A 16,677-nucleotide genomic window follows, 5' to 3' on the forward strand; every position below is an offset into this window, starting at 1 on the left:
TCTCGTTTTAGTGCCCCCCTCCGCAACACCCCACCTCCTATCAAGCCGGGCAGCGCACAGCCTTCGCGTCTCCTGCAAGATTTCTTTCCTGACCACAGCGACACCCGCGGAGGAAACGCGGTATGTGCACGTGCGACGCGGAGATAGTGCCGCAGGCGAAGCATCCCGGAGGCCGCGCGGGGCAGGGAGACCACGCCGGGCGAGGGACGCAGGCCAGTCGCCTGGCTGAGGATCGCCCCGGCTGCTGCCCAAGAGGGCCCTGGAGGAATTTCGGAGTGGCACCCCGCTAGCCCAGGTGATCTTTTTGGAAGACCAGCTGTCTCTTAGGAAATAGAGGAACCAGCGCCCTCCAGTGGCTGCGAGGCAATTAGCACTTCCGTTAGTTATTAACGAGCCTCCCAGAAAGAAAGATAAGAGCCTATGGTCCAAGAAGGAAAAAAGAAAACAAAAACGCTGCAATCCTCCTGCCAGCCAGGCCCTGAGGCCATGGCTCCTGCTACCCCTCGGCCTTGTTCATGTGTAACTCTGTGCCCATCTCATCACCATTCCCCAAGCCGTAACTCCACAGGAGAACGTAAAAAATTTAGAATGGGAAGTTTCCCAGGGAACAACTGCTGGGAGGCAGATATAACAGGGAACAGAGAGAAAAGGGAGAGAAATCAAGAGAGCTTTCCCAGAAAGATGTAATCAGACAGGAGGAGGGCAGCAGCGGTGCATGGGATTTTAGCCCAACCTCCTTTCCTCCGAACCTGCCTCAGCCACGTCATCCTTCTCTCCTTGTTCCTAAGGGGTGCCCCGTGAGACGCTGTCTGCACAGGACTTGCTTTTGAAGTCTCCCTCGTTTCGGTATCTTAGCTTGGGCTGCTGTATTACAGCAGTCACTGGGTGACTGAGACACGTCTCTCACAGTTCTGGGGGCTGAGAGGTCAGAGATGAAGGTGCCCATGTTATCAAGTTCTGGTTCAGACCCTCTTCCTGGTTTGCAGACTGAGGTCTTCTCACAGGGTCCTCACATGGTAGACAGCAGAGGGAAGAAGCAAGCTCTCAGTGTTTTAAAAAAGATTTTTTTTTTTTTTTTTGATGCAGACCACTTCTAAAGTCTTTCTTTAAATTTGTTACAATGTTGCTTCTGTTTTATGTTTTGGTTTTCTGACCATGAGACATGTAGGATCTCAGCACCCTCTGCACTGGAAGGCAAAGCCTTAATCACTGGACCACCAGGGAAGTCCCTCTTATCTCTTCTTATGAAGAGATCTAATCTCATTCACAGGACTTCACCCTCATGATCTAACTGCCTTCCAAAGGCCAAATACTATCACTTTGGGGATTAGGATTTCTGAAATTTGGTGGTGGGAAAAAGCAGTTCATTGAAAAGGGTCCCTGAGGACATCTTGGGGATTCGGAGACAATAAGAGTTTAGTACTGTCACATTAGATATTATCAGCTTCTGCTCCTTCCATTACCAACTCTGAGATACAGGACTTTGTGGTCTCTGTTGTACCCCTGTGCCTGGCATATGGTAGCTGCTTAATACATCCCTGTTCAGAGAAAAATTCTAAAACACTAATTTGGAATTTACTCTGTGACAGGCAGCGTTATAAGATCTTCACCCACAGTAACCCTTTACTCCTCACTACAACTATAGGAGGTAAGGTTTTCAGATAAGCAAAGCTGGCCACCCCATAAATACATACAGGTCCACACTTCCAGCAAGTGCAGAAGCTGGAATCAGGCCTGGGCTTCCTGGCTTTCTCACTCCCCAGGGCACCACACTGCCTCTTATGAATGAATGCAGGGAGAACGACGTTGGTTCTTTGGGAAAAGATACAGCTTTCCGGCTGCAAAACGCTTGAAAAATGAGGAAGACCCTTCTGACTTAATGCTGAGGGAGAATGGAGCCCCCGAGTCTCCAGGATCTCAGATGAATGTCTGGAACCTCAGTCATAGTAACCAACCCCTAGGGGATCTTTTCCATGCTTTCAGCTATGGCTATGGTTCTCAACCTGGACTGCGCTATTAGAGTCACCTGCAAGAGAGTTTTTTAAAACCCAGTGTTTTTAAAAAAACAAACAAACAAACACTGAATTTTAAAAATCTAGGCCATCCCCCAATACTAACTGCATAAGAATCTTTAAGGGTGAGTCCCAGCCATGGATTCAGAGAAGGCAATGGCACCCCACTCCAGTACTCTTGCCTGGAAAATCCCATGGATGGAGGAGCCTGGTGGGCTGCAGTCCATGGGGTCGCTATGAGTCAGATACGACTGAGCGACTTCACTTTCACTTTTCACTTTCATGCATTGGAGAAGGAAATGGCAACCCACTCCAGTGTTCTTGCCTGGAGAATCCCAGGGACGGGGGAGCCTGGTGGGCCGCTGTCTCTGGGGTCGCACAGAGTCGGACACGACTGAAGCGACTTAGCAGCAGCAGCAGCAGCCATGGATTCAGCGCTTCTGAAAGTTTCCCAGGCGACGCCAATGTGCAGGCGAAGTGGAAGGACCCTGGCAGTCAACTGAGAAACACAAAGCTGGAGCTTTCTCAAAGGGTGGCCACTGAACACCAATTCAGAGTCACTAGGTTCACTTGTCACCAGTACAGATTTCTGGGCCCCATCCAGGTTTATCCCATCAAAATCTTCTGGAGTGGGTCACAGGAACTGCTCAGAAGAAGAAACAGATGCTCCCAGTGATGTGTATGCAAAATGGGGTCCGAGAGCTGCCGCCAGGGCAGTTGTTTTTAAAGACGGTCCCAGGCAAGCGGCGCGTCACCTGGCACCCGTTAGAAACGCAAGGCAGCAGCCCCGCGTGAGGCCTCCAGCACCAGACACTGCAGGGTCAGGCCCAGCAGTCTGAGCCCAGTGAGGCTCCGGGTGGCCTTGGTGCCGCCAGCCTGCAAACCGCTTCTCCGAATAAAGGGCTTCCAGGTCAAATCCCAGCTTGGTCATTCATCAGCCAGGTGGCCTTGAGGTGGTGGTGGCGGTTTAGTCGCTAAGTTGTGTCTGACTCCTGCAACCCCATGAACTGTAGCCCACCAGGCTCCTCTGTCCAGGGGATTCTCCAGGCAAGAATACTGGAGCAGGCTGCTGTTTCCTTCTCCATGCGACCCTGAGAAGCTTATTTAACTCCTCTATGCTTCAGTTTCTTCATTTGTCAGTTGGGTGGGAGTGGGCATGTTATTGGTTGAATTATGTCCCTCCAAACGCATATGTTGAAGTCCTCACTCTCAATACCTCAAAAATGTGACCTTTTTCAGAAAAAGGGTCATTGCCAATGGAATGAAGATGAGGTCCTACTGGAGTAGGATGAACCCTGATCTGATATGACTGGTCCCCTTATGAAATGAGGAAACGTGGAGACAGACAGGCCCACAGGGAGAATGTCCTGTGGAGAATGGGAGATGCCCCACAAGTCAAGGAGCTACCAGAAGCTAGAGAGAGACGTGGAGCAACTCTCTACCTGGTGCTGTAGAGGGAGCAGGGCTCTGCCCACACCTGGACCTGGGACTCCCGGGAAACGACACACTTCTGTGTGAGCTCCTGTCTGTGGTGTGGCGTGATGGCAGCGCCAGCAAACCAACCTGGGGACGGTCGGTATGAGCCGTAGCACAACACCTGCTGACGGTGGCTTCCCAATAAATGTTAGATTTTGTTATTTAAAAAGGGAGGAAAAGTGATCCTGTATGCTGTCTCCTTAAGTAGGCGTTAAACCTGAGGAGGAGGAAAAGGAACCAAGCAGGAAATTCCATCCAGTGGACAGAGGCTGGGGTGGGCAGCGGCCACGGTGTGCGCCAAGCCGCCCTGGCCCTGGCTGGAGGCTAAGAAACAGTGGACAGATGGTCAGCATTTCTGGTCACTCCTGACCTGGAAAAGAGCCAAATGAGAGATCCAGAGGCAATGGTGTGTTCAGCTCTGATGTAGCTCTCATCTCCAAAGCTCTCTGGGGAGGCCTTCCATGAACTGTCCCGGCCCTTCCCGGTCAAAAGCATCCCTGCCTGGGGACCAGAACCTATAACCAGCTCCTGTTCTACTCAGACCCTCCAGAAGTGTGTGTGTGTGGGAAGGTGGGGGGTGGGGAGGGAGGGAGCCAGGGAGGTGGGGGGAAAGCGAGAGAGGGGTTCACTGAATCACCTGAAATGAGTATTAATGAAGCAAAATACAAGTTCCCTTCACCACCCTCAACAGCACAGTGACCTGGCTGCTTGTTAGACAGTGCCCAGCCTCTCTGTAAGGGCTTCCCAGGTGGCTCAGTGGTGAAGAATCTGCCTGCAATGCAGGAGATACAGGAGACGAGGGTTCAATCCCTGGGTCATGTAGATCCCCTGGAGGAGGAAATGGCAACCCACTCCAGTATTCTTGCCTGGAAAATCCCATGGACAGAGGAACGTGGTGGGCTGCAGTCCATAGGGTCACAAAGAATCAGACACGACTGAGCGACTAACACTCATTTTTTCACCGACATCCCACCCAGTTCTGGAATACCCTCCTCCCCTCCAGGCAGTAAAGGAAGCAAGGGGGCACTAGTTTTGGAGAAAAAGACTCTGCTGTGTGAGCCTGTGCAACTATGCAACCCCTCTGGATTTCAGGGGTTCGGTTTTTCTCCTTTAAAATGGAGTTATTAATATTTCTTTGGCTTTTCTCATTTGGTTGTTAAAATTCAAGGAGATTGCCTGTGTTCAACATAAAGAGTGATGCAGGTGTAAGCACTGCACAGCAGGGAAACTGATCATGGAGTTGTAAACATATCCTGCTTGTAGGCGGGGTTCACTGACCTTGGTATGAGGGCTTTGCATAAGTCCTTAATGAATGCAGGTGAAATTCAACAGAAAAGGAGTACACTAAATAAGGGCAAAGTGAAGAGAACTAACATCTATGGCATTATCTCATTTAATTCATTCAAAAATCAGGTGAAAGAGCAGTTGTAACTGAGTAGAACCTTTTGGGGCCTTTCCAGGACAGACGCCCTCATGTCCTCCACCTGCCTCTTGTTTGCAGAAAAACTTGAGCCTCCTAGGCATTCCCCAAGTTCTAAAGAGTAAATGTAATCAGAGAACTGAGAAAATGCAGAAAGAAATCAGTCAAGCAAAATAATAGTTTAGCCATTAAACAAAGTCAAGGACCTTTAGTTCCTCTTCAAGGGCTACAGATAATATTCTGAGCCATATCCTTTGAGCTGTTTTGCAGATACCGAAACCTCCACCAGGTGGAAGAAGTTAACTGCATGCTGCCCACAAGCACGCAGCGCCCAGACCGGTTGGAACCGGAAGGTTGATTAACTTCCAATTACTTCACCACGAGACAATCAGGCGCTGCACAACCCTCCTCCCTCATCACGTCTTTAAAAACCTTTCCCTGAGAGCCAGTGGGGAGTTTGGTCTTTTAAGCACTAACTGCCTGGACTCTTTGCTTGGTGCCCTGTGATAAACCTGCACTTACCTGCACACAACGCAGTGCCAGAAGACTGGCTTCACTTCGCACGGGGTGACCGGACCTGACTGGTTTGGTTACAAAACAATTAACCAAATGTTAAGCCAGAGGTTCCCAAACGTTCTCAGTTCAGGGTCCTCCTAGTGTGTCAGCAGCCCAGGAGAGGAAATGCCTAACACTTATTATGTAGTCAGGTTCAAACAATCTAATCCACATCGACAGCCTCAGGTTCAAACAATCTAATCCACACTGATAGTCTAACAGCTTAGCACCTGTTGGGCTCTGAACGCTTCTCAGAGTTTGCATTCAGATACAACTGCCAACTCGTTTCTCATTCCCCATTGCCTTTCACACAGGTCTAGTATCTGATCACAGCTGAAGTTTTTCCTAGTCGTCCATAAGACAGCAACAGAAGGAACACAGTGATCTAAGGCGGGAAATAAACTAAAGTTAGAGGCACACCTGACACTGGACAGAGGTTCCTGTGTTTCCCAAGATATGTGTTAAGTAAAGATGTCTCAGAGAGCTCCCCGTGAGTTCACTGTGGTGCCGCTGGGCACCTCAGTGAACAGTTTGGGAACGAAGGTAACAAACTCATGTTCGAAAGTGTGTCGTAACTTGTAGTCAGAACTTTGCAAACGCTAACCTGCACAGGGATCCCCTGGGGGGTCTCCTTACATTGTGGGTTCTGATTCGGCGGGTCTGGAATGGGGCCCCCGAGAGGCTGCTTTTTTATAAGCTCCGAGTTCGGGTTACACAGCCAGTTCACAGCGCTCAGGGCAGTGAGGCGTCAGATGAAGCAGCCAGGAGAGGTGGGGCGGCTGGTGCCCAGTCCAGGCCTCAAAGCCTCCCCGCCTCTTTCCCACAACCTTGCTGCCTGCCACATCATTACAACTGTAGGAGCATTTAAACAGTATTTGAGTTTGAGTTTCTAGCTCTGCCCGTAAGGAAGTTTAGAAGTTATCTCTCCCACCCACATAGAGACCAAAAGAAAGCTGAACAAACCGAAAAATCAACAACTCTCTCAGATCCATCAGAGAACTGAAGCCATAGGGCAAGCCACTGCCCCACAGACTGGAGAGACCTACAGGCAGATGCAGAGTCGCAACTCACCAGAGCAGCAACCAGTCTGTGGGAACCGGCGCCTGGGGGGGAAGAGCTGAAGTGCGATGGGTGAGGTGCGGGAGGCCAGGTGGGTTAACCTCCAGGGAGGCTCCCACACTTCCGGGAGTGCAGCCTGCTGGAGTCCTGCAGGTTCTCACAGGGAAGATGGAGAAGCAGCCCTTCCTACGTCTGTGCGGGGGAGGGGAAACGGCCTTTCTTAAACACACCCAGACATTTCCATTCTTCCTAACAAGGCCTGCCCTCAAGAGAAAGTAATTTACTAGAGCCTAACCTGCTGAGGTTTTACCAGACCCTAACCAACCTGGGGGAATGGATATACCCATCTCCACCTTCCCCAGCCTCCCTGTCTCACCAATGAGGGACAAACAAAGAAAATGGAGATGCAATTATGAAGGTCAGCTCACTAAAAGACTGTCAATTGTAGGACCACAGACGCTTTCCCTCCACATCACCTTCCAGATCACTGGGGCTCCGGTATGACAATTGGGGAATACACCTCGGAGAACTGTGCCTCTCGGAAGATTCAAGAAGCCTCTGGGGAAATCCAAGGCCCACAGGGGAGGCAAAAACAGGGACATGGAGCAAGTTTAGCCTCTAACGCCTTATAGCTACAGCAAACAGAAAACACAGCCCAAGCCCGTGCCAGATAAACACAAAACCTTTCACTAATGGCCTGTTTCCCTCAGTTCCTTGAACTCTATTCCACATCTGTCTCGAAACAAAGAAGCATAAGACACTTTGAAGAGCCTCCAAATACCTGGCCCATGCTTCACTGTCCCAGCAGACTTCACTAACAAAACACAAATTCAAAACACAAATTATTCAGAATTTCAGGACGGAAGCCACAGAGCATCACAGGCCAAGCAGACCACGCATCTGTGAAGCCAGCCTGCACGTCAGCCACAGTCTGACCAGCACGCGTGACTCTGGTCATTAACGGCTGAGCTCTCTGTGCTTCAGATCCGTCCAGGAACTAAGTTCTGGAAAGGACGGAGTTCTGAGCAGTTGGTCTTAGTCCAGCAGCTCTGTTTTCCTTCAAATCACAGCACATGCAGACCTCAGAGATACAGTGGGTTCAGTTTCAGACCACCCCACAGAGTCAATGTCATAACAAAGCAAGTCACAAATCTTCTGGTTTCCCAGTGCACATAAAAGTTATGTTTACACTACACTGGACTGGTTCAAAATTGAGAAAGGAGTACGACAAGGCTGCATATTATCACCCTGCTTATTTAACTTAGACGCAGACTGCCTGTTTGCTAAGTTTCTTCTGTCACGTCTGACTCTTTGTGACCCAGTGGACCATCACTTGCCAGGTTCCTCTGTCTATGGGATTCTCCAGGCAAGAATACCGGAGTGGGTTGCCATTTCCTTCACCAGGGGATCTTCCTGATCCAGGGATCGAACCCATGTCTCTTATGTCTCCTGACTGGGAGGCAGATTCTTTACCACTAGGCCCACCTGGAAAGCCCAGGTATGTAGAGTACATCGTGTGAGATGCTGGGCTGGATGGATCACAAGCTGGAATGAAGATTTCTGGGAGAAATATCAACAACCTCAGATATGCACATGATACCACTCTAATGGCAAAAAGTGAAGAGGAACTAAAGAGCCTCCTGATAAGGGTGAAAGAGAGGAGCGAAAAAGCTAGATTAGAACTCAACATTCAAAAACATTCACGGCATCCTGTCCCATCACTTCATAGCAAATAGATGGGGGAAAAGTGGAAACAGTGACAGATTTTATTTTCTTGGGCTCCAAAATCATTGTGGACAGTGACCGCAGCCATGAAATTAAAAGATGCTTGCTCCTTGGAAAGAAAGCTAAGATATACCTAGACAGCATATTAAAAAGCAAAGACATCACTCTGCCGACAAAGGTCCGTATAGTCAAAGCTATGGTTCTTCCAGTAGTCATATATGGATGTGAGAGCTGGACCATAAAGAAGGTTGAGCACCAAAGAATTGATGCTTTTGAATTGTGCTGTTGGAGAAGACTCTTGAGAGTCCCTTGGACTGAAAGGAGATCAAACCAGTCAATCTTAAAGGAAATCAACCCTGAATATTCATTGGAAAGATGGACACTGGAGCTTAAGCTCCAATACTTTGGCCACCTGATGTGAAGAGCCAACTCACTGGAAAAGACCCAATGCTCAGAAAGATTGAGAGTAGGAGGAGAAGAGGGCAACAGAGGAAGAGATGTCTGGATGGCATCATCGACACAATGGACATGAATTTGAGAAAACTCCAGGAGATAGTGAAGGACAGGGAAGCCTGGCATGCTGCACTTCATGGGGTTGCAAAGTCAGACAGGACTGAGTGACTGAACAAGTGGGAGGAGATGTTGGAAAAAAGGTTCATATTGATGCCATACCATTTGAGATGCCTTCACACAAATGTTCTTTCTGCAAAGGACAGTCATTTCAACCCAGACTGCACTTTAGAATCACCTAAGGCACATGGGCCTTATCTCCAGGGATTCTGTTTTAATTAGGGTGGTCTAGACTTAGCAGCAGCAGCAGCAGAGGCTTGACATTACTATTAAAAAAAATTAGCTCTATTGAGAAATAGTTTACAAATAATAAAATTACCAATTTTAAATGTACAATTTGTTGTGCTTTAAGAAATATATATATTAAAAACTCCACCATAATTATGATGTAGAATATTTCAATCTCCCCAAAATGTATCTTTTTTGTCCACTTAGGCTGCTGTAACAAAATACCACAGGTTGGGTAGCTTTTAAAGGACATATGTTAAGTTCCCCCAGTTCTGGAGGCTGGCAAGCTGAAGATCATAGTGCCAGTATGGTCACGTTCTGATGAAGCCCTGTGTCCAGGTCCACAGTTGGCGCCTTCCCTCTGTAAACTTGCAGAGACGAAGGGGCTAGGGATCTCTCTAGAGCTTCTTTTATAAAACAAGAATCCCACTCCTAAGGGCTCTGCCCTCATGACCTAATCACCTCCCAAAGACCCTGTCTCCTATGACCATCAACTTTGGGGGTCAGGATTCAGCCTATTCAGGATATTTTCTAATGTATGCAGACAATGTGTCTATCCGTTTACCAGTTGGTAAGTAGTGGGTGGTTTCAGTTTTTGGCTCTTATGACTAAGTCGGTTATAAACTTTTAAGGACATGTCTTTGTCTCGACATATCTTTTTACTTCTCTTAAGTAAATATCTATGAGTGGCAGTGCTGAATTGAATGGTAAGGATCCATGACAGTTTATAGGAAACTACCAAACTGTTTTCCAAACTGGCTGTATTGTGTTGAATTCCCACCAACAATGTATGGAGTTCCAGTTACTCCACATCCTTGCCAGCACTGGTTTTATCTTGTATCAAGAGGTCCTATTTTATCAGAGTGTGATGATTCTTCATTGTAAACTTTCCCTGTTTACCTCCTGTGTGGCCTAAGCTCCAGACTGGATGCAGGCAAATTGATATAGACTTTAAACTATGAATTCAGTTGCTTCATTTGATATACAAGTATTGGGCTGCTGGTAAAGAATCCGCCCACAATGCTGAGACCCTGGTTTGATTCCTGGGTTGGGAAGATCTGCTGGAGAAGGGATAGGCTACCTACTCCAGTATTCTTGGGTTTCCCTTGTGGCTCAGCTGGTAAAGAATCCGCCTGTAATGTGGGAGACCTTGGTTTGATCCCTGGGTTGGGAAGATCCCCTGGAGAAGGGAAAGGCTACCCACTCCAGTATTCTGGCCTCGAGAATCCCATGGACTGTAGAGTCCAGGAGGTCACAAAGAGTCGGACATGACTGAGCGACTTTCATACTATTTATTATTATTTATTTCTTGAGTAAACTTTATGAGTTTATATCTTTAAAGATACCTGTTGGAAAGTGACATCATCAAAATGGCAAAAATAGAAGCTTTCTAGCATCTTCCCCTACAAGAATCACCAATTAGACAATCACCCACAGATCAGAGAGACTCTGTGGAAGTCCAAGAATCCAGCAGAGGTTCCAGCACATGACTGGAGCAACAAGGACAAAAATCTGCAACTGAACGCATCAGAGAGGGTAAGAGGAACATCTGACTTTACCTACACCACGCCTCTCCTGGGTAGCTCAGCTTAAGGGACAAGAGAAATTTTCTCAGCCTGTGATGTCTCCTATGCGGGAAGGTGGGAGTGTGAGAGGAAGTGCCTGGATTCTCCAGCTGTGTGAACACTGCCAAAGAGGCTTGTTTCTCTCTTGCCCCATGCAGAGTTCTAAGTCAGGAGCCGCACACATGGACAAACCTTTGGCTGGCTAACTAAGGATAAAAAGACTCAAATAAAATCAGAAACGAAAGAGGAGATATTACAATTTGCCACAGAAATACAAAAGATCATGAGATAGTAGTGAATAATTATATGCCAACAAGTTTGATAACCTAGAAGAAATGAGTCAATTCCTAGAAATTTACAACCTATCCAGACTCACTCCAGTACTCTTGCCTGGAAACTCCCATGGACGGAGGAGCCTGGTGGGCTGCAGTCCATGGGGTCGCTAAGAGTCGGACACGACTGAACGACTTCACTTTCACTTTTCACTTTCATGCATTGGAGAAGGAAACGGCAACCCACTCCAGTGTTCTTGCCTGGAGAATCCCAGGGATGGGGGAGCCTAGTGGGCTGCCGTCTATGGGGTCTCACAGAGTCGGACACGACTAACGTGATTTAGCAGTAGCAGCAGACTGAAATACGAAGTAGAAGATATGAACAGACCAATAATGAGTAAGGAGACTGAATCAGTAATCAAAAACTTCCAAACAAAGAAAAGTTTAGGACAAGGTGATTTCACTAGTGAACTCTACCAAATGTTTAAAGAAGAATTAACAGTACTCAAACTCTTTCAAAAAACTGAAAAGAGGGAACATTTCCAGGTTCATTTTACAAGGCCAGTAATACTCTGGCCAGATAAGGACACTACAATTTAAGAAAATTATAGGCCAATATCCCTGATGAATATAGATGTAAGTTTTTCAATAAGAGAAACCCAATAAGATATTAGCAAGCCTAATTCAAAAGCAAATTTAAAAGATCATATAGGAATTTCCCTGGAGCCTCAATGGTTAAGACTCCAGGTTTTCACTGCCATGGGCCTGGGTTCAGTCCTTGGTCAGGGAATCTAAGATACTCCAAGGAATGCAACATGGCCACGAAAAAAAAAAAAAAGTCTGGCCTCTTATCAAATACTGGATAACTGCCTTGCAGATACAGAAGGAATCCTAGGGGAGAAGAAAATAGGAAATACTGAGAGAACACTGCAAAACCGATTTTTTTTGTTGTTTTTTTTTAAAACTTGCTTTCCTAAACTGGAGTCCACTTATAGCCCCATTCAGTGTATTGCCTCAAGCCCCAAAATGCTGAAAACTACTACTGCATTAAATAACTTGTTAGATGAAAAGATTAAACTTTGGCTCTTAGCTGATTTGGGGGCTCTCCTGTGCCCTTGTTGCACTCTTGAGGTTTCGTTTTGTCTGCCTGCCAATCAGTCTCAAAACCCAGCATCCAGGGCTGTCTGGAGATGAGTCAAGCAGCCATAAGACAGATTGGGTCTGATCTGGGATGCTGAGTTCAAGTTTTACAGAGAAGCAGCTAGGCTGCCTTGCAAACATGTGAGCCACTAGATGGCGCTCCATGCTCACACTGAACCTGCCAGAATGCCACATCTCCAGAGTCTGACAGGCTTCCAGGACTGACTTAGCCTTTGGGCACCACAGGCACGATGCCTAAGGTGCACCATACCTTTAGAAACCCATGCGAGTATTTTACTTTCTTCTAAAATCAAGATAAAAATGGAATATAATATTAATACTACTTTATTATATTCCTCTCTATTCATTCAGATGCTTTCATACATATATACTTATTTATATATAAATCTATTTTATTATTATTTTTAATGGAGAAAGGGGCTCATTGAAGGCAAAGTGTCTAAGGCCCATGAAAGTCATAATACAGCTCTGACTTCCCTTGCATCACATCTGGAGTGTGGATCAAAAATGTCATTGAAATTGAATGTAGTTCCAGGGAGCACCTCTGTGTGAGGACATCTTTCAAGAGGCCTGCATGCATGCACTTATTTAACTCAACAGACCCACTCTTAGTCACGTGTCCTCTTGCTTTCACCTCCTAAATCCCTCCCCAGTCTGGTGTCTTCCCTGCACACCTATGCTGCCACCTGAGTGTGGGCCACTGATACCTTCTCTTGGACTCTGACAAGTCTCCTACTGGCTGGTTTGCCTCCATGCCCTGCTTTAAGCACCCAGGGTCACTTGCTGAAAATCAAACCTGATTAGGTGAAGTTTTTTTGCTTTAAAGCCTGCCATGATTCTCCACCACCAAGAGAAGTGATCTCTCAAATGGGGTGTGAATACTTGAGGAAGCAGACAAAATAAATCACTGGAGAACAGAAAGAAAACAGAACTTCTACTTATATTTGCCTTTCATCTGCTTCTTTAAACATTTCTGGGTTTTTTGGTATGCTTTATTTCCTTACACATGTGCATTATTTATACATAAATATACATGTATTTGGAAGGGTGTCAGTTTTCACCTTTTTTCACCAGAAGGATGCATCATCAAAAGTGTTTGGAAACTTTCAAAATGACAGCCAAGTCTTTTAGAATCATACATAGGGCCTTTACAATATGAATCAAACCTACCTTTAGGATCTTCCCTGCTTGTTCTAACCACACAGAACACCCCTTAAGAGCCCGAAGCTGTTAAACTTTCAAGCATTTACAAATATTTCAGGCACAGACTGCATCTCCCTAATCAGGACCCTCACTTAACCTGCCTCTCCCCCACGCCAGGCTCCCGCCCTCTGCAGCCTCTCCTGGCTTCTCAGCAGTCCTTCTCTCCCATAGCTGCCTTAGCTATAGCATATTTGTTTGCTTACATTTTTTCTTTTCCCTTTATCCTGTGATGAGGTGTGTGGGTGGGGGTGTCTGGCTGTGTGGGCATATATCCAAAGAAGGGCTATATTGACAAAGCAGCTAGCAGATGCTGGGCACTGGGCTTGAAAAGTGAAAGTGAAGTCGCTCAGTCGTGTCTGACTCTTTGCGACCCCATGGACTGCAGCCTACCAGGTTCCACCGTCCATGGGATTTTCCAGGCAAGAATACTGGAGGGGGTTGCTATTTCCTTCTCCAGGAGATCTCCCCAACCGAGGGATTGAACCCAGGTCTCCCGCATTATAGGCAGAGGCTTTACTGTCTGAGCCACCAGGGAAGTCCCTGGGCTTAGTCTCTATCTATGTGTCATTTCAATTCATCTCTCAGATAGGTGACCAACTCCTACCAGTTTGTCTGGAACCTTCTAGGTTTTAGTTCCAAGAGTCCTGGGTCCTAAGAAACTCTTCAGTCTCAGACAAATCAGATGGTTGGTCACCCTATGCAATAACCCCATCACACCAGCAAGCAGACTAGAGCTCAGAGAAGTCATCAAAACTTAGCTGAGCTCTCACAGCTAATCAGCGCTGGGACCTGGCCGCGTCCCTCAGAAAATCAGCACTCTTTCCACCATGCCTGTTCATCAGTGGGGACCATGTCTTTGTCATCTTTGCATCTTCATGTCTGTCATGATCTCTACATATATTAAATAGTTGATGAACAAATGAATGAATGAATGAACTCTCCGAGAGAATCAAAACAGCTGTTACATGGTGACATAGTGAACTAACCAAACCCTCCTCCCTCCCTGTGATTCCACATCATCTCAGAATGTCAGAGAACTGGTCTCAGTGAGGATAAATGACTTGCCCAAGGCCACAGTTCCTGGAAGAACGTGGGGCAGGCACCAGAATTCAGGTTTCCCTGACTCACACTCCAAGGATCTTTCTACTGGAACACTGAGTGAAATAAACCAAAGGGCAAAGAAAACAGTGGGAGAAAACCCAGCTGTTCTTTAACACCTACCCAAAGACACTAAGCAACTCTGAACTGCCAGAATTTGAATCATTTTAAAAACCCTAAGATTGGGAACTTTTCATAAAGGAAAAGTAACTGTCAAAAAACAGTTTCCAGGGACTCCCCTGGTGGTAGAGTGGATAAGAATCCACCTGCCATTGAAGGGAACATGGGTTCAATCCCTGGCTCTGAAAGATTCCACATGCCACGGAGCAACTAAGCCCATGCATCACAACTACTGAGTCTGTGCTCTAGGGTCTGAAAAATGTAACTGCTGAAGGCTGTGTACCTGGAGCCCATAGTCTGCAACGAGAGGAGCCGCCATGAGGAGCAGTGGCCCCGGCTCCCGCAACTAGGGAGGAAGACCACGAACAGCAACTAAGATCCAGCACAGTCAAGATAAATCATTTTTTTTTTTTAAAGATTAAATGGTAAATGAAAAGACTGCTTCCAAAAGAACATATCTATGAAACAGAAACAGACATAGACTTGTGGGTGCCAAGGGGTGGTGGGTGAGGAAGGGATGGACTGGGAGTTGGGATTAGAAGATGCAAACTATTATATAGAGAAGGGATAGACAACAGGTCCTACTGTAGAGCATAGGGAACCATATTCAATACCCTGTGATAAACCATAATGGAAAAGAATATTAGAAAGAATCTGTATATGTTTGTGCATGTATGTGTGTATATATATATATAACACTGAAAATCACATTGCTGTATAGCAGAAATTAACACAAGATTGTAAATCAACTCTACTTCAGTAAAATAAACTTAAAAACAAACAAAAACAGCGTCTCCCCATGGGGAGGGCTGAGTACCAGAATATGAAACATACAAACTGCCGTACTTATCATCCAAAGGCCGTTTGTGATCCAATCAATCCTCCCCACTCCGACCCTAAAACAGTCAAGCCTTGGGTCCAAAACAAGCTGGCATCTCCAAAACGGAAGGACTGTTTGGAGACCCAGTGGCCAGGCACGGCCAGCCAGAGAAGAGGCAGCGTCCCAGGCCCCGCCCTGTGCTGCTCTGAAATGCCTGTTTATCTCTGTCTGTATGGTGTCTTCTGGCTTCCAGGCTGAGTCTGTGCTTTGTCCCCCGCCTTTACTGACCTCTTTGATTCTTCAGGGTAAGCTCAGCCCCAGGCCTATGGGAATTTCAATGCATAATGTGAAACATGGGTTCCAGGAGGGCCGTTGGCTGCTCCCCACATCTTGACTCTGGACTCTCCAGAGAATCTGTGGCCCCAACCCCGTTGGTGTCAAAGAACAAAAGGAGCCCAGCCTCGACCACTGGGGCCATTGCGTGTGACTGAGGGGACCTGTCCTTCTTTTTCATCTGAATCTGCCGTCAAGGCTCTTTCATGGGAAAGAAGAGGAAGGAAGGAAAGCAAACTTTATCCCTTCATTCCATCCCCCTCCACCCCAATTTGGGGCACCAGGCTAGTAACACCTGGGAATGTTCCAGCAGCTTGTTCATGGGGGGCAACAAGGGTGCTCAGCCACTGTGAGAGTCAGGGAAATACTTAGCCCTCATGGGATCTGAGAGTGGCCAAAGTTTAGTCCTGGCAGGACTGCTGGGGAGACGAGGTGGGATGGAGCGGAGGACAAGGGTTCTCCGCGTCCCTAGCAGCGAGAGGGTCGTTTCTGAGCAGGGCTCAGCTAATGCCTCCCGAGGTCTCCTCTGAACTGCGGACGGTGTTCAGGGCCTCGAGGAAGAACGTGACCGTGGTGGCCCTGGGTCACCGTGAGCGTGGTGGCTCTGGACTGCTGGCACAGACCTCAGGTGTGGCCTCGCTGGTATCTGCTCTGGGAAAGGGGACTTGGATTCACCCCAGCTATATGCATTCAGGAATGTGCTGGAATCGCTTCCAGCTCCTCAGACATCACAACACTGGGAAGGCGCTGAGAGCGACCACAGCCCCCGGAGCTCTTCAGCCAACTCCCGTCACCCGCGGGGTCTTGGAGCGTGCAGCGCTGGCCCCGCAAGGCTGCGAATCCCGCGGACGCTGCAGCATTGCTGGGCCGTGAATGTGCCCTTCACCTGCGCCTGGGGACACCTACCTGAGGGCTAAACCTGGGCCGGTGGGGACAGCCAGGGGGGGAGGAAATCCACGCAGGCCGGAGGGCCCGGGCCAGCCTCCCCCGCGGTGCTGAGGCTGGAGCGTCCCTTAGAGGGGCAGCGAGCAGCTGCCGGCAGCGGCCTCACCCGGGGCAG

At 47.7% G+C, this 16,677-nt stretch overlaps 1 protein-coding gene across 1 annotated transcript in view; it reads right to left on the reverse strand.

The window, feature by feature from the left end:
- The window catches only part of CDCA7L (cell division cycle associated 7-like), a 215,526-nt gene extending 198,849 nt beyond the window's left edge, over positions 1-16,677 (reverse strand). The window contains exon 1 of the mRNA XM_010839025.1: positions 16,524-16,677. The gene's annotated coding sequence lies outside the window, so the exon portion shown is untranslated. The remainder of the gene's footprint in view (positions 1-16,523) is intronic.

The sequence above is a fragment of the Bison bison genome, unplaced genomic scaffold (genome assembly GCF_000754665.1).
Source record: "Bison bison bison isolate TAMUID 2011002044 unplaced genomic scaffold, Bison_UMD1.0 scf7180017864109, whole genome shotgun sequence".
Lineage (NCBI taxonomy): Eukaryota > Metazoa > Chordata > Mammalia > Artiodactyla > Bovidae > Bison > Bison bison.